Below are 19,437 nucleotides of genomic sequence, written 5' to 3'. Positions count from 1 at the left end.
ATCAAAGAAGATAAAAAACGGCAAAATAACTATGATGGTTACCTCAAATAAAACTACGGTGCTTCAGTGCTTTTTAAAAAAACATCTTCGGGCATTTCTTAATGCAAAATCTTCAAGAACACTTTCAAGATCAATTGTATCTAAAATATCCTTCTCAATGCTGCACATAGCCAAGCCATTTAATCTTTCTTGTAACATAGTTGACCTCAAACAATTTTTCAGTAGCTTTAATTTGGAGAAGCTTCTTTAAGCTACTATACAGTATACACATGGATACCCTCATGGGCCCCCCAGCCTCATGGGCCCATGGACATCCCACAGGCTGCCCTCCTCATAGGACGGGCCTGCCTAACCCCTACCCTGGGAGACCAACGTCCTCGTCAAAGTGAGCGTGGTCGGTACAACAGTGTCAGTCATGCTGTGTGTGTGTGGGTGGAGCAATATGCATCACAAACTACTCTCACTGGTGTTTAGTGGTACTATGTCTTTAAGTAACAGTACAGATAGAGAAAAGTGACCAAAAGAATCGTTAAACTATGCCACCGTTAGTGTATGTATCTTTTTATTTGCGCATGCTCACGCGAGCGAGCGAGCGAGCGGTGGATAAGACAATGGTGCCGTACGAGTACGACGATATGCTATGTTATCCCTGTCAAATTAAACTAGAGATATATGAGCTTCGTGTGTGCACATTTTCTTCAAAAGAAACCTTGTTAATGTTATCTTCGACTATCTCTACTTGATCTGCCACTAGGATGGCCCAGCCTGCCCTTCCCACCGGTTAGCCAGCTCTGGAACACTGCCTTTCCATGATACTCCCTCTGTTTTGTTACATGTCACATTCACTACGTGAAAAATAATTTTTAGTAACGGGATAAATTTTTTTGTAGGAGCGGCTGGTGATGGAGCCACCCCTACAGTGCGCGTGTTCGAGAGCCACGAGACCAGCCGCCCCTATAAATAGAACAGCAGGGGCGGCTGGTGATACGAGCCGCCCCTACAAATGGGTCGGATTTGTAGGGGCGGCTCAATCACCAGCCGCCCCTGGTATTTTTATTTGTAGGAGCGGCTCAATCACGAACCACCCCTACTGTGCGAACTACAGCCGTTTATCCGAAGTACCCCCTCCGCACAGAGCCTTCCTCCACCGCACAGAGCCTTCTCTCCTCTCCCCACCCCTCTCTCCCCTCTTCACACACACTCCTCCGCTAGTCCGCCGTCTCCGCGCTCGGCCTCCCCCAATCCCCCCAACCAAACCCCACCGCCTCGCCTCGCCGGAACCCTAGCTAGCCCCCCGCCGACCCGTCGCCATGAGGGAGATCCTCCACATCCAGGGTGTAACACCCCTGGTGTTACGATCTTGTTTAGCACCGCGATTTAGGTCTAAGTAAAATTTTCAAAACGAGTTTCTCGTGTTTTTACTTTAAAATGTACTTGAGGCGATAAGCGAATCCGGTGACCTAGTTTTGTGGACTCGAATAAACGCCCAAGTTAAATTACTCAGTGCGTAGAAATATTTAGGAATGTCCGAGGACGATTCTAGCAAACGGTTTGTTCAGTTAGATTAAGCATGAAAATCAACTTTTATAAATAAAATAAAATCCATTAATAAATAGAACGATACATATATATAAACTCACGGGTTTATTTTGTTAAGCACGAACCGACGAGAAAGAGAGCGCAGCAGCTTCGTTTATTTTTTTTCCGGCGTGCAACGTACTCGCCTGGCATTACTTTTGATCACTGTCTCGTTCTCATCATGGTCCTGCAATTCGCTGCATTGCAAAGTCTCCTCATCCATCTGCATCCATGCTCTCTGGCTTTTGCTTTGCTTCTCTCTCTGACTTGATTACTTTTGTCTATATTTGTCGAGCCGCTCCTTGTTTTTCCTCCCTCACTGCTTGTCTCTGTTTCTCTGATTGCCTGCCTTGCTTGTCTCTATGGCTGCGGTCTTGTCCGTGCTAACCGGCATGCCCTGCCGACCACGTTGGGCTTGGCCATCCTACCGTCGTGTTTAAGAAGTAACCGAGCCCGCACGCGTCTCCTTGCTTGTTTGTCTTGAGCTAGTCTGCGAATAATCTTATCCTTCTCCCTTCTTAATTTAATTAGCACACATACACTCTTTATTGCTGATCAGCCCCGTTGACACGATAAAGACACACTCGAGTCCAAGTCCATCATGAATCAACTAGCCCAGTTAACACGCCGAAAGACCAAAGACCACTCAAGTCCATCGCCTGAAATCCAAACACGATTCACTGCGTCTTGCACGCCGGGCACTGTAGCACCGCAAAATCATTGTATCATCGTAGAATCACTGTAGCACCACAGAAAAACACTGTAAGAGGTTGTGTCGCCGTGGACGCGGGGCATGGCTTGGTTACACTACTTTCCCTGTCTGTGTCAATTAAGGACCGGTCGTTGCATAAGGCTCTAGGCAAGTCACAGACTTATTATCCCGAGCACATACTTGTATATGGGCGCTTAGAAGACTTGTTGCTCTCTTGTCGCGGATCCGGCTCTTTCCGGACCGACTGTTAGGGTTTTATTTTGGTAGAGGAGGTCCTGGCACCGCACTGAGTCCGGGACTCAGGGGCGGGGGCTTGGAGTCCTAGTTTGGACGAGGACCTGGACACCCGGGACAGGAGAGTGATGGGTTGGTCCTGCTTGTACCTGGGGTACAAGTGGGGCGTGTGTTTTTGGGGTACCCAGCTGGGGGCATTGATTCGTGAATCGCCGAAAAATCCGGTACGGCTTGTCTACGGTTTAGCATCGTAGTAAGAACTAAAAGATGCAAGATGGAAAAAGAAAATCTGATTGCTTACCACATGCTTAAAAGTAGCACAGGTGCTTACATAGAATGGTTAGTTAATGAACCAATGCGGCTATTAATAAAAATCAAATATAAGGACGCACGCTTAGTAATGCTTCCTGCAATTGCAATAAACCCATAAGCCAGATAGCCTTGCATATCCTTGGAGTCTTTTCTTTCCTCCTGTCGGGTAAGTCTTGCTGAGTACAATTGAGTACTCAGGGTTTTATTCCCCCTGTTGCAGGTGACAGGTGGATGCTAGAGCTGACCCTTGTGTGTGGATACCTCCTGGTGGGCTCAGCGAGGATTCCTTTACGCTGCGATCGTAGTCGTTATTTATAACTCTCACCAAATGCTTTTATAAATGAAAGTTTCATCATCTATTGTCGTAGTTTATATAGCAATACTTCATAATGTCATGATTAGATATTCATTTCCGCTGTAAATCTGATCACATGTTTATATTCCGCTGTTCAAGTAAATTGTTTATAACTCTAATAATATGATTTTATTCCATTATTATATTAATAAATATTATACTCTGATGTTGTATTAAAAATGATGTAAGAAATGGTTAAGAATGATGTAAGCTTTATTCTCTCATTTGTGATCCTGATGGTAAAAATGTGGATTTTTGGGTTCTCCCCTGGGGTGTGCCCGACGGAAACGAGTAATTTAGTGTTCTCCCTTGAGTGCTTAGTGTCTAAGTGAAGACAAGCACTCCTGTGAGGCATTAGATTAGGCGGTTCTGCCACATAGGGCGGGCAGTGCGAGAACCAGATCGGGGCCAAGTTTTGGGAGGTGATCTACGACGAGCATGGCATCGACCACACTGGCAAGTACGCCGGTGACTCTGACCTCTAGCTTGATCGCATCAACGTCTACTACAACGAAGCCAGCGGTGGACGCTACATCCCGCGCGCCGTCCTCATGGACCTCGAGCCCGGCACCATGGACTCCGTGCGCTCGGGGCCCTTTGGCTAGATCTTCCGCCCCGACAACTTCGTCTTTGGCCAGTCCGGCGCCGGCAACAACTGGGCCAAGGGCCACTACACCGAGGGCGCAGAGCTCATCGACTCCGTGCTTGACGTCGTCCGCAAGGAGGCCGAGAACTACGACTGCCTCCAAGGTATGTCTTGTCTATCTGATCTATCCCACCGGATCTGATGTTTTCGCCCCTTTCCTCTCCAGGGTTATGGAGACACGAGCCCTTCTAGATCTAGGGTTTATGAGCCATTGCACTTGCGTTGTGCCTGTAGATCTGATCGATTTCGCCTAGATCTAAGCGGTTTGTGACATTTTCGACGAATTGACCGGATTTTGTCATAGAATTCTCATACCTCTTAGTGGTTGTTGCGCTAGACGCCTAACAGGCTTACTGATCCATTATGATGCATTGTTCTCCCTTAATACTGCAGGGTTCTAGGTCTGCCACTCGTTGGGAGGAGGTGTTGGTTCAGGAATGGGCACCCTGCTCATCTCCAAGATCAGGGAGGAGTACCCTGACCGCATGATGTTGACATTCTCTGTCTTCCCGTCGCCCAAGGTGTCTGATACTATCGTGGAGCCCTACAACGCCATGCTCTCAGTTCACCAGCTTGTTGAGAACGTAGATGAGTGCATGGTGCTCGATAACGAGGCTCTCTATGACATCTGCTTCCACACGCTCAAGCTTGCTACACCAACCTGTAAGTGCTGAATGATATTTTGCTTGACGTTACACATTCCATTTTTGCATTTCTATCCTATTAGTTTCTGTTGTTGATATTTATTTGGCATGTTCTGGTTGATAGTATAACAATCTGTTTGCTTGTATTTCACAAATTGATGATGCAGTGATTTATCTGTATATGCTTTGCGCCAACAACATTTATTATTGATATAAATATATGTGGGTTGTAACTCGTGGAAGTGTTATGATATGTATAGCGCTTATTTCTTTTTGTCTAGAATGCAGCACAAGCAGACTAGTTGTTCATTGTGTTTTGCTAACATGCTTATTGATTATTTGCTGTCATGGTCTGGCACTTCTATCTTGTATGTCTCCAGTACACATTTTCCATTCTGCTTGTAAATGATCAGCTACAAAATGATGCTGGAAAACCTGTTAATAATAAACATATGGGTTGTAACCTCAGGAAGTGTTATGATGTGCATAGCGTTCATTTCTTTGTCTGGAAGCACAAGCAAACTAGTTTTTCACTGTGTTTTGCTAACATGTTTATTGGCTATTTGCTGTTATTCAAGTTTCACAATGTAAGCTAGCATACTTTGTCAAGCGGGTTGATTTCTTGTAAAAAATAGTCATGCAATGGTACAAGTGAGACATATAGACTGGACATTGCTGTATTGTGGTGGTTGAACTTTGAACCTAGGAGAGCCTTTGAAAAGTTCTGTCTGCAACTTTGCATATGGTGCCTTCTGAAATGTGAATACAAGACTTTGCAGTAGTTAAACTCCGGTTTTAGTGAACTCACTGAACGAGTTTTTTCCATGTCCATTGTTGATAGATTGTGCTGATTGAACGAGCTAGTGCCCAACAAATGCATTGAACTAGCTCGCTTCATTCAGTTTATCCTATAATTGCTCATATAACTTGTTGCTTGGTTTGGTTGGCTTTGGAGCAAACCAAATGGCATCACAAGGATCAGTCTAATATTTCCATGTCTTTGTTTTCTTATTTGCTTTACTTGATGCAGATATACCTAACAGTGAAGGGAACAGCAACAGACAGATCTTGCTTTGCAGGTAAAATATGACATACATGTCAGCTAGCTCTTGCTTTGCTGCAGAAACATTTCTTTTCTTGAGTTGACATTCTTGAGTAGATTCATATCACATAATGTTGGCTGAATTATTAGCGTGGGGCGTGCCTGATTATTTTTCTAGTTAGTCCCATAAAGCAAACACTATTGTTGTAAATTTAGGTAATTTGATAGGCATATATCATTTGCTGCTAGCCTTCTCTTAACTAAAAAATCATTCCATTTGTGTAGTGCCAACTCCACTTGGCTCGGCCGCCACCATTGGTACGTGATCTCCTAGTTTCGCTCCTCCGATCTTGGCCATGGTGAAGGATGTAGGTTGCATCAGCCAAATCCACAGCAAATCTTTAATATGTACAGTATATATTCGAATCCATGCCTTTTCCCTTCCCTCTAGCATTTTCCATGCCCCAATGCACATTATCCTCTCTCTTCCTTTCCATACTCTTTCCTATGAGGATGCAGATCTTTGATCCATGAATGGATTTAGATACATCATGTGCACAAGACTTACATTTAGTTCACACGAATATCGTGATTCTCTTCAAAGTGATAGTTTATCTTGCTGATCAACTCATTAAGATGTAAAGTATTTTCTATATTTTGGTATAATGTGAGTATCTTCACTTGTCTATGATGATCTTTGTTATTTCAAGTTTAGTTTATGGTGTAATGCGAGTATCTATTCCTTGCAGAGTAAATGGCTTCCGCTTCACACCCTTGCTGCATCTGGAGATTTCTATCTATTGGACAGTCTTTTAAAACATAATGTGGACATAAATGCGCTTAATAAGGTAATTGCCACTGCCTGACTATAAAATAGCTATATAGCTTCTTTGATTTTTAGATCATTATTTTTTATTGGACCTTTTGCTGGTTTCCTTAGGATGGCTTGCCAGCGATTCACAAAGCAATTCTTTCAAAGAAGGCTGCTATTATCAACTACCTCTTAAGGAACTCAGCAAATCCATTCATCCAAGATAAAGTGAGTACAAACCTGGTTTAGCATGCTTGTAAACAGTTTGTACAGAGCCTAATGCAAACAATGTTATCTGGGTCTGTCTTCATTATTTTAGGCTCCTTGATGCCTTGTAAACAGTTTGTACAGAGTCTAATGCATTTGCCTCATTTAATCATCTTTACTGTGATGAAGTTTCACATGGTTCAATTTGAATTATAAATTTAAATTTTTTGGCGAAAAATAATTTGTAGGGGCGGTTGATACTATAGCCGCCCCTACAAATCGAATTGTAGGGGCGGCTGGTGTTCCCAGACCGCCCCTATAAATTAATTTGTAGGGGCGGCTACAGTACCAACCGCCCCTACAATTCGATTTGTAGGGGCGGCTAGTAACACCAGCCGCCCCTACAAATCGATTTGTAGGGGCGGTCTGGGAACCGCCCCTATAAATCAGCGATTTGTAGCCACCCTTTCATAGGGGCAGCTGGCAAAACCGCCCCTATAGAGGCTTACCAACCGCCCCTAAAAACGTTTTCTACGTAGTGATTAGCTTTGTTCTAAGTCAAACATTATTATCTTTGACCATCTATTTAAAAAATTCTAATAGTTTCACAGCACATGAATATAGATTATGGAAGTATTTCTCATAGTGAATCTAGAGACATAAGTCTTATGTCATGAACTTATATTTTTTTAAAATCAATACTATAAGAAAAACATTGTAAGAGTAACTCCAAGAGACTCTTTGTGTCCTTTCTGATGGGACAAGGGGTTGTTCCTAGTCTTTTGGTGAGTGTGGATAAACTCAATTTGGGGTGGATTCGACGTTGGCTGTCCGACTACAATGACCACAAGGTTGTTGCACCTTAGCAGCAGGTACACCGGCTTCGATTGTGATGTTCTTGCCATGCCAAGAACACCATGAACCTGCAGGCAACCGAGAACAAGCAAGAACAAGATGAACAAGCAAATAACTCACGGATTTAAGCCAAAGGCTGAATCTGAATCACAAGTTGGGGTCTTGAAACAAGTAAATTGGGTGGTCTAGCCGACACACACGTTTACAAGGAAGAAGCAACAGCTATCTTGCATCTAAACAAAACCCACCCTCATTCTGATGGCTGCTAGTTCTATTTATAAGGAGGAAAGCACAAGGGGGAGTGGGAAACCCTAATCTAGGCGTCCCTCAATGGGCTCTAGTCAGTACAAGGCCTAGACCCAAGTTGTAGGTCTGTGCATCCTTTTGCTTGCTGCGCACAGCTTCGGTAGATTATGATAGTGGGGTTGGACCCATCTGAAAGAGGACGACGAGCTCTTTCCAACAAGTCAAAAACCAGCTTCATTGGATCTCGTATCAAGGAGTTATGGTATTTTTTATGGAGTGTTTCCTGCTGTCTCGAGATGAGCTGAGCGCCCCATTAATGATGATTCCCACTTGTTCGGCTGCTCCATTCTCATCATGGGGTCTAAACATGAGGCAATGGGGTCTTGACCAACATTCCTAAGAATAAGACAATATCACCATGATTTAGTAGCATCCAATTCTGAGACGAGTTTGTATGAACAGCGTAGAACGACTTTACCTGATAATTAAGTTGTCGTGCTCGAGCTCTTGTCATCGGACCTTGTTGTGCAGCAGGTGTGGTTGTATCAATGGAAGGGATGTCCTCATCATCCTCCCTTTCTTGCACTTGAGTCGTCCTCGACTCTAGTTCATCCTCTTCTCCCAAATATGGCTTCAAATCTGCAATGTTAAATGTGGGGCTAACCCCAAAAGCTGCAGGTAGCTCAAGTTTGTACGCATTATCATTAATCCTTTCTAACACTTTAAAAGGACCATCGGCTCTAGGCAGCAACTTAGACTTTCGCAAATTAGGGAACCTATCTTTTCTCAAATGGAGCCAAACTAGATCACCAGGTTCAAAAATGACATGTTTCTTCCCTTTGCTACCAGCTAGTTTATACTTTGCATTCATGCACTCTATTTTCTCTTTAGTGGTTTCATGCAATTTTTTAAGATCAGTTCAGCACGTTGTTTAGCATCAAAGTTCACTCGCTCTGAGGTCGGAAGAGGTAACAAATCAATAGGAGCACGTGGCACAAACCTATAAACAATCTCAAAAGGGCTTTTCTTAATGGTAGAATGCTGTGAATGATTAATAGCAAACTCAACATGAGGCAAGCACTCTTCCCACATTTTTATGTTCTTTTTTCAAAACAGCCCTAAGCAAAGTAGATAATGTTCTATTGACAACCTTAGTTTGTCCATCAGTTTGGGGATGACAAGTAGTGGAAAATAAAAGCTTAGTCCCTAGCTTAGCCCATAAAGTTCTCCAAAAATGACTAAGAAATTTTGCATCCCGATCAGAAACAATGGTGTTAGGCACACCGTGCAATCGAACAATCTCACGAAAGAACAAATCAGCAACATGTGTAGCATCATCGCTCTTATGACATGGTATGAAATGTGCTATTTTAGAAAATCTATCCACAGCAACAAACACACTATTCCTCCCCTTCTTTGTTCTAGGTAGTCCTAAAACAAAGTCTATTAAAATATCTTCCCATGATGCACTTGGAACAGGAAGAGGCATGTATAAACCATGAGGATTAAGGCATGACTTAGCTTTCTGGCATGTTGTGCAGTTCTGGCATGTTGTGCAGCGAGCAACGAATCTCTCCACGTCTCTCCTCATCTTGGTCCAAAAGAAATGACCAGCAAGGATGTCCTCTGTCTTTTTCACACCAAAATGTCCCATGAGTCCTCCTCCATGTGCTTCCTGCAACAATAACAAACGCACGGAGCAAGCTAGAATGCATAGCTTGTTAGCTCGAAATATAAACCCATCAGCAAGGATGAATTTGTTCCAAGTTTGTCCCTCTTTGCAATTTAGCAACACATCCTTGAAATCATCGTCATGAGAATATTATGCTTTAATTGTTTCTAATCCAAATATTTTGAAATGAAGTTTGGACAGCATGGTATAACGCCTAGACAAAGCATCAGCAATGATGTTTTCTTTACCCTTCTTGTGTTTGATGACATAAGAGAAAGATTTAATGAACTCAACCCATTTAGCATGCCTACGGTTCAGTTTTGCTTGGCTTCGTATGTGTTTCAATGACTCATGATCAGAATGTATAACGAATTCTTTGGGCCATAAATAATGCTACCATGTTTCCAAGGTTCTAACTAAAGCAAGCAATTCCTTATCATAAGTAGAATAGTTCAGACTAGGCCCCCTCAAATTTTCGCTAAAATATGCTACAGGTTTGCCATCTTGTAGCAACACACCACCCAAACCAATTCCACTAGCATCACATTCAAGCTCAAAGGTTTTATTGAAATCAGAAAGTTGGAGCAAGGGTGCATGAGTTAACTTATCTTTGAGCATGTTGAAAGCATCCTATTGGGTTGCAGCCCAAGTGAAGGTTGCACCCTTCTTGGTGAGTTCATGCAGCGGGGCTACAATGGTGCTGAAGTCCTTCACAAATCGACGGTAGAAACCAGCAAGTCCTAGAAAACTCCACACTTGTGTGACTGTGCAAGGAACATGTCAGCTGTGTATGCCTCAACCTTGGCTTGATCAAATTCGATTCCCTACGGTGTCACAACATATCCAAGAAAAGAGACTTGATCTGTGCAAAATGTGCACTTCTCAAGGTTGCCAAACAAGTGTGCATCCCGTAGAGCATTGAAAACCGCACGCAAATGATCAAGATGTTCCTCTAATGATCTACTATATATCAAGATGTCATCAAAGTATACCACCACGAATCTGCCAATAAAATCATGTAAAACCTCATTCATTAATCTCATGAAAGTGCTGGGTGCATTAGTCAATCCAAAGAGCATGACTAGCCATTCATATAAACCAAACTTAGTTTTGAACGCTATTTTCCATTCATCTCCTAGCTTCATACGAATCTGGTGGTAACCACTACGCAAATCAATTTTAGAGAACACAATTGAGCCACTCAATTCATCAAGCATATCATCAAACCTTGGAATAGGATGACGATATCTGAGTGTGATGTTGTTTATCGCTCTACAATCAACACACATGTGCCATGATCCATCCTTCTTAGGAACTAAAAGCACGGGAACGGCACAAGGGCTAAGAGACTCACGCACATAACCTTTGTTGAGCAATTCTTGTACTTGTCGTTGAATCTCTTTTGTCTCGTCCGGGTTGGTCCTGTACGGCGCACGATTAGGCAAGGAAGCCCCGGGGATGAGGTCAATCTAGTGTTCTATCCCTCGAATTGGTGGCAGCCCCGGTGGTACCTCCTTTGGAAAAACATCGGCATACTCCTACAAAAGATTAGTGACAGCAGGAGGCAAAGAAATAGATGTATCTTCGAGTGAAAATAAAGTTTCTTTGCAAACCAAAGCATAGCAAACAGTAGTACTAGCATCAATCTCATCCAAATCAGATTTGGTGGCAAAGTAACAAGAGCCTTTCAGCTTGATCTCATTTTTATTATGATGAACAGATTTGCTAGACTTCTTACGTTTCTCAAGTTCATTAGCGACAATCTAATTTTCACTAGCAACAGCCTGATTCTTAAGTTTGCTAGCTCTAGCAAGTTCATCTCTTAAAATAGCCTCAGGGGACATGGGGTGCAACACAATCTTCTTGTCATTATGCACAAAAGAGTATTGATTTGTTTTACCAAAGTGCAAGGAATATTTATCAAACTGCCATGGTCTACCTAACAACATAGAGCATGCTTGCATAGGCACAACATCACAGTCAATGGAATCATGATAAGAACCAATGGCAAACTCTACCCTTACCAATCGTGTTACCTTCACCTTGCCGCTGTTGTTAAGCCACTGAATGTAGTAAGGCTGCGGGTGTGGTTTTGTGCTCAACGAAAGCTTCTCCACCATTTCAGCACTTGCCAAGTTGTTGCAGCTTTCTCCATCTATGATCACACAGCAAGAGCGTTCCTTGATCACACACTTGGTTTGAAACAAAGTGTGGCGCTGATTTTGTTTAGCCCTCTCCATTTGGGCACTTAGCACCCGCTGCACCACGAGGCTCTCATAGTGCTCAGCAGCTTCAGCCCCAATGTGCTCTTCATCTTGTTGGAAATCATCTCCTTCCGCTACATTATTAGCAGCAAGCAAAGCATATGTTTCTTTGTCAAAATCACTAGCAGAGGAGTACCCACCATCAGCTCGCACAATCATCACACGTGTGCTTGGGCAGTCCTTATGTACGTGGCCATATCCTTTGCAGCGTAGGCACTGAATATCCCTTGTTCTCCCCATGGATACCATCGAGGATGAACTCTTGGCAGATGTAGTCGTTGCTCCTCTAGTTGGTTCACTTGGGCATGGTACAGAATTTGTTGTAGAGGAGCATGGCTTGATGGTCGAGGAAGATTGTGGGGGTGCACGTGTTGATGGTGCAGCAGTATTGGAGGGTGTCCATGGGCTAGCATGACCTGCAGGAATGTTAGCCCTCATGCTAGCTCATCATCCCTGCACTTCTCGTTCAGCTTTACAAGCAAGGTGAAATAAACAATTGATAGAATTATATTCCTTGTAAGCTAGAATGTCCTGAATCTCCCAGTTCAGCCCACCCATAAATCTAGCTATGGCACCATCCTCATTTTCCTCTAGCCTGCAACGAAGCATACCCATTTGTAGCTCTTGATAGTACTCTTCTACAGATTTGGATCCTTGCCTCAATTGTTGCAACTTATGTAAAAGATCACAGACATAATAAGAAGGAACAAATCTAGCCCGCATGACCCGTTTCAAAGCATCCCAAGTTGGTGTGTTATTTAGGTTCTTACGATGGTATTCAGACCACCAAACAGAGGCAAAGTCAGTAAACTCACTAGTTGCAGCCCTAACACGTTTGTCCTAAGGGAAATCATGGCAAGTAAATTTCTGATCAACAGCTAATTCCCAACTAAGGTACATATCAGGATTATACCTGCCATCAAAAGCAGGTATGGTGAATTTAATCTTGCCAAATGAGTCATCGGCACGTACCTCTTGCTGTGGTGGGCGAGGACCTGTCTCATGGTGGCGGCGATGTTGTTCGATGCGTCGATGACCATTCACCTCCTCATCAAGCTCAGTGTTTGCTGCATATTCTTCTTTATCATGACCAGCAGCGCTGCCCATGTTGTTGTTGTTGTTGTTGTGTTTGCGTCGTTCGAAACCATCACATCGATTCTGTTCCATCCTCTCCAATCGCTTCAAGACACCTACAAGAGATGTATTAATAGAACCAAGAGTGCCTTCCAAGGAAGCCAACTTGGTGTTGGTCTCAATATGAGCCGTCTCCAATTGACCAAGGTGCCCATTTGTGACACGAACGTCCTCATCAAGGTGTTCAGCATGGAGCCTCACTTTGCGTTCAAAGTGTTGCAACAAGGCTTTCGATCGAGGTGATTGTGGAGGGGTCCTTTTACCTTCTCCTGCCATGGTTAGTATGCAGCAAGGGAATCACAAGAAAATATGTCCTACCAACTAACTGAATTAGGTGACAACAATTTTCATTCTCTTAGCATGTGCAACCGAGTTCTTACATGTCCTTACCTTGCTATGCAGATGGTGTTGACGACGACAAGAACAACACAAGTAGTAGCAAGTAGAACCCTGTGATGTTGTAGATAATTTGTGGAGTTGTAGGTGGCTTAAAAAATCAAGGTACAGCTGGAACCACGTTAGTCAATGCAAGTTGAATAAGTGTTCAAAGATAGTACCGTGCTGGTCTTAGGCTAACCCGTGCTAGAGACATGAGCCTAGACACAAATGTTGTCATAGGACAGTAGCAAGCAATGGAAATGATGAGAGTAAATAGCATCAACTTAACCCTTCTTTTTTTGTTTCTTTCTTTCCTCCTTTTCCTTTCTTTTTCTTTTCTATTTTCTATTGTGTTTTCTTTTTCTTTTCTTTTCTTTTCTTTTTGACAAGTAGCACAAACTGAACTTTTGCAATATGATTATAACAAGAATGCAGCAAGTAGCACAAACTTTCTTTTACTAGGGATAAGGATTGCAACAAGTAGTACAAATATGCAATTTGAACTCTCTTATTTTCAAAACTTAGTGTACTCAGATTTGCACCAAAAGGACAGGTGCATAAGGTAGTGTTTGTGTAGGCACGGCTGAAGGTGATGGTGGTGAGGGTTTCAGCGAAAAGGTGGAGAGAGCAGCGATGCTTTTGGTGGTGGTGGTGGTGGTATTGGTGGAGATTACAGCGGCTGAAGTGGGGGGAAAGGCAACATCGGATTATGTGGTGACTGAAACGTGACAAGAACTCAAAACTCTAAAGGATTAGAACCTAAGAACCAGCACTTGACACCACGATGTAAACCACAAACTCAACAAGCAAAGAACTAAGCAGATCAGCAAGGCTCAAACTTGTGTTTGGAATTTCAGTTCTATCCTATTTTTATATTTTTGGACTATAGGTAAAGTAATGAATGGTAAATCACTCACCAAAGAACCTTGCTCTGATTACCACATGATGGGACAAGGGGTTGTTCCTGATCTTTTGGTGAGTGGATAAACTCGATTTGGGGTGGATTCGACGTTGGCTGTCCGACTACAATGACCACAAGGTTGCTGCGCCTTAGCAACAGGTACACCGGCTCCGATTGTGATGTTCTTGCCGTGCCAAGAACACCATGAACCTGCAAGCAACCGAGAACAAGCAAGAACAAGATGAACAAGCAAATAACTCACGGATTTAAGCCAAAGGCTGAATCTGAATCACAAGTTGGGGTCTTGAAATAAGCAAATCGGGTGGTCTAGCCGACACACGCGTTTACAAGGAAGAAGCAGCAGCTATCTTGCATCTAAACAAAACCCACCCTCATTCTGATGGCTGCTAGTTCTATTTATAAGGAGGAGAGCACAAGGGGGAGTGGGAAACCCTAATCTAGGCGTCCCTCAATGGGCTCTAGTCAGTACAAGGCCCAGACCTAGCTGTAGCTCTGTGCATCCTTTTGCTTGCTGCGCACAGCTTCGGTAGATTATGATAGTGGGGTTGGACCCATCTGAAAGAGGACGATGAGCTCTTTCCAACAAGTCAAAAACCAGCTTTATTGGATCTCGTATCAAGGAGTTATGGTATTTTTGATGGAGTGTTTCCTGCTGTCTCGAGATGAGCTGAGCGTCCCATTAATGATGATTCCCACTTGTTCGGCTGCTCCATTCTCATCATGGGGTCTAAACATAAGGCAATGGAGTCTTAACCAACATTCCTAAGAATAAGACAATCATCACCATGATTTAGTAGCATCCAATTCTGAGACGAGTTTGTATGAATAGCGATGGACGACTTTACCTGATAATTAAGTTGTCGTGCTCGAGCTCTTGTCATCGGACCTTATCGTGCAGCAGGTGTTGTTGTATCAATGGAAGGGATGTCCTCATCACTTTCTAATTTGTAGAAATGGAGATTTTGATTAAAAAAAACTTCAAATAACCTATTTAATTGGATCTTTAAATTTAGACATCATCTATTCCAGATTTCTCATCGATAGCCAAAGATGGTCTCTACACAAGACATAAAAAAGTTCTTGGAGGGTACAAAGATGTAGAAAACAATTTTATTCAAATAACTCTATAAATGATGATTTAGAGAGTGCCTTGTAACCTCTGTCACCAGTTTGCCGCAGTCTATGGAAAATATTCAGGTGAGGCGTTCACCCTTCCGGTGATTTAACCAAAAAATGTTGCATGTAGGTGAGTTCAATTTATTTGAGGATATTGTCACTGTCATGTCACCCTAATCCCAGGGCCGCCGTTGCGTCGTCGTCACACATGTTTGTGTCAACTTCAATTCCATGGGTCCATGCTGGTCCAGGTCCAGGGATCGGAGTATACCCAAGTCCGTCACTACCCTGGCGGTGGACGGTGGTGCGGCGTATCTGCATAATATATGCTGATATATATGCCAATGCATGCATGTATTATCTTCCCTTTTGAAAGAAACGTGCTAACTATATGTATACGACTAGTATAGCTAGTACGATACGATATGATTACGCGGCGTTAACTCGCTGATTATCCGTGATCTGCTGGCGTTTCGTTATTTTGTACGCACTCAAGATTTAGGATTGGGCTTGATGATGCTTCCAGCGATGTGCTGCTTGTGTGATGTGAACTTGCATTGCATGCACCCTCGCTGGAGCTGTTTGGTTGGCTTACTGGATTTCCTTGTCTCGTCAAACCCACCAAGGTTAAGCAATGTTTGCTAGCGCTCCTAGAGCAGCTCCAAAAACTGAAGCAGCTCTATAGATGGCTCCACAAACTAAAGCCCCCTTTGTCAGGGCTCATCCAAAACAGCTTCACCGGTGAAGCCAAAGCCGGTGAAGCCAGAAAAACTGATTTTTCCTGGCTTCTAGTTCATTTTAACTCCGGTTTATAAAACGGCTTCACGCTACAGTGCCTCGATTTGCTCAAAATAGATGAAGCCGAAACCGGCATAAGCTGTGCCAAAGAGGTCCTAAATCGGGTTCTCGATCTGCTCCACTCCATTCGAGATGGAATCCACTGCAAGTGCCAAAAAAAAGTGGCTTCGCCCGACTTATCTATTCGTGCACGCGGGCCCTCGAAAAATGCACCTCCTCCCGCGGGCGAGACCTAGGGCAAAAGACGGATCGATGTTAGAGCAGGGTAGAGGCGGGGGTGGCCGCACGAGCGAGGCCAAGGTGGAGACATGCGGGCACTGCCTAGGCAGAGACGAAGACAGGGAGGAATGAGTATAAGAAAGAGAGATCGAGTAAGGGAATGAATAAAGAAATAAGAGAGGAAGAAAAAATAAAGAAAGAAAACAAAAAGAAGATAACGGCATTATAGATATTTTACCTTTTTATGTACAATGATAAATTGTTTTACCAAATTTTTTTTTTCTAAAAGAGCTGTCCAGAACCAAAGAAAACAGAGGAGCTGCAGGCACAACAATTTTAGCTAGAACTAGAGCTGCAAATTTGTCTTAATGGCACAGGTAAAGCCAAATTGGCTCTTCCAAGCTAGCAAGAAAAACCTTTCTTGCACGGGAAACCAGACAGGCGAGCAAAGACGAAATCAAACACGTGTATGTTTCAATTACTTGCCCGGCGATGTGAGGCGAACTCGAGCTGGAGATGCAAATGCGCCGTCAATTCCCTCTGTCTCTCAACAGCCATCAGACGTACATTCAGAAGCCTGAGATGATCCCGAACGAAGCGCCTGCTCCGACGACCGGTAGGTACTCTGACACTCGGCGGCATGCACCGCACCAGCGCCGGCCCGTTCTGTACCAGTAGGCCCGTTCGGCTCGCTGAATCTTGACAGAAACTGGTTGAAAACACTATTCTAGCTAAATTGTTGTGAGAGAAAAATACTATTCCGACCAAAGAAAACAAGCCAAACAAATCGAATATAGGATAAACCGAACGGATCCGTCGACTAATATAGGGTAAGCCGAACGAATCCATCGTCGTAGTCGTAGTGGTAGACACGGCGAGAGGGAGTCAGGTACGGTGCACGCGCGCACCGGATGCATGGTCTGCGCATGCACTTCACGGGGCCACGACACGCGAGCGCGCCGCCGCGCCATTCTATTGGACCGACCTGCAGACTGCAGTCTGCTGCCGACTCATCAATCAGCACGAGATCGCCTGCAGCTGCAGTCCGTGATCGATCGGCGAGAGAGACGACGAGTGAGCGGACCGACCGCACCGATCGGCCGGGTGCATGCCTCTGCCGCCTGCATGCGGCGGGTTTGGCTGCCAACTGCCCCTGTCCTTGCCTGCTCAGATCAGATCACGCACTTCCGTTCCCGGCCGGTTTATCTGGTATACGATCGAGATCGATGGCGACCTCGCTCCGGCCGCCCCCACGCAACCACCGGACCGACGTGGCGCGAGTAGCCAGCAGCCACAGTCGTTGTCGTTGGTCCGGTGTCCGGAGCCGGCCGGCGCGGCGGTTAGGACGATGCCGTTCTTGGCCCCGACCGCGGACCCGGTGACGCGCCCGGCGGCCGCGCCGTTGCGGTGCCCTTATCCTGCCACATGGATCCGCCTCACGCGCGCCCCACATTGGTCCCCCGTGAGCGCGCACTGTGCGTGCTCCTGTCCCCCCCTGGACGTGCGACGTACCTACACCCCGGACCCCGGACTTGGCCGGCCGGCCCCCTGCTGCCTCGTCGGCGTCGTCGTGGTTGATGTGAGGGGTGAATGCGATCCTTCCACTGGCAGCAGGAAGAGGCATGAATACAGTTCATGCATGCATGGCGCAAGCATGTGATGCTATTTTGCTACGCTAGCTACCACCAGCCTGCGCGCGGCGGAAGGTCGTCTACTCTACAGTAGACGAATGATGGCGAGAAGTGGCCGGGCCGGGGGTTGGAATTTGGTTAGCTGCCTGCGGCTATGAGATGGCCCCCACGCAGAACATGCATGGATGCAGGATTTGTCTGCCTCTTATCACGGCGTGCTAATGCATGTATGGCCTGTTGGTTTCCTCCGGGGGCTTATCAGCTGTAATATTTTCGACAGATGCGGACCGGCTGTAATATTTTCGCGGCATGATGTGTGCTGCTCCGCGAAGCCCATTGGACAAGAGGGCAAGCCCGCAACGTCCCGCAAGAACCCGCGACGATGGTTGTGTCCTGTCTCTGTCGAATATCCAGTATCCAGCGTGACAACCGCTCCTTGATCTCGTTCTGGAGTTGGCCCGCGTGTCAGGCGATATGCTGGCGGTCCCATCGCCTGGGAGCTCGGGGTGGTGGGCGCGGAGGAGGACGAGGAGTTCATCTTCTCCGGTGGCGACTCCGTAGAGTGTTGGGTGCTGCAGGGCCCCGGGTGCCACGGCCGACCTCACCGTCCACGCATGGCGACGGCATCCACGAGCACCTGGCTGCAGGGCGGACCGCCGCTGAGGTCTTCCTGTCCAGCGATAGCAATTAGCAATAGCAGCTATTAGATCAGAGGATCTGAACTCCAAAGGCAGAGGTGCGGCTGCCGGCGAGTTAGTTAGCTCCTTCGCTGCCATGTCCGTGCGAGTCCTTACGATGCTGCAGATGAGCTCGTAGCAGCAACAAATCTAGCTAGTGTGCTTTGCGGGCCTTGCGGGTTTGTTGCGCTCGTGAGCAGCCACAAACCCGCTTAATTAGTTTGCGGCAAGCTTAGTGGGTAAGTACCCACCCCGCCGCCTGCAATCCGACTATTACGTATGTATACGCAGGCCGAATTAGCTAGCTAGCTAGTGACTCGGCAACCAAAGAATGCATGGGCCTCGACGCGATTTCAATTGGGTCGCCATCTTCGGTCGCTTCACTCACCTGTCGCCTGCTACATGACGTACGATTCTGAAGCAGGACGCCGGCCAGTCGGTGCCTACCTGCCTGAAAACAAAAGCGTATTGAATTCTCTATACTGCAACAACCGCGAACTCCCCTCACTGTCATCAGATCACCCTCTGCAGCGGTAGTAGCCAGCTTCAGTTTTTTTTAACTTTAACTAATTATATATAAAAAATATTTATATTTATAATATATAATTAGTATCATTTAGATATATTTTTATAATAAACTTATTTAAAGATATAAATGTTGTACGTATTTTCTACGACTAACAATGATTTATTATGGGACAGAGGGACTAGGTGGCTACGTGCAGCGCGCCAGCACGTTGTTCTCGTTTTTCAACCACCACCAACTTTGCTGCTCACGCGCGTCCTTGAGCCTTGGAAATAAAGCTACAACAAAGTCTTCTTCTCCGACCGTGCCGGTACCCTTGACGACGACGAGCTCTGTCGCGAAACTAGGAAACATGGATGGAGCTAGCTGGTCCCGTTCCTGCACCCCCACACCCTCTCGACATCGCCATCCGCATCCGGTGATAGCGTCGGCGGCGCCGGCCGCCTCCGTCGTTGCCA

General features: G+C 45.3%; 1 pseudogene; it reads left to right on the top strand.

Moving 5' to 3' along the window:
* Nucleotides 1-1,310: 1,310 nt before the first annotated feature.
* On the top strand, nucleotides 1,311-6,662 carry LOC136511295 (tubulin beta chain-like; annotated as a pseudogene).
* Nucleotides 6,663-19,437: the final 12,775 nt, after the last annotated feature.

Source organism: Miscanthus floridulus, chromosome 16 (assembly GCF_019320115.1).
Source record: "Miscanthus floridulus cultivar M001 chromosome 16, ASM1932011v1, whole genome shotgun sequence".
NCBI lineage: Eukaryota > Viridiplantae > Streptophyta > Magnoliopsida > Poales > Poaceae > Miscanthus > Miscanthus floridulus.
The sequence above is the reverse complement of the archived record's forward strand: the minus strand, read 5'-3'. Positions and strand labels throughout refer to the sequence as shown.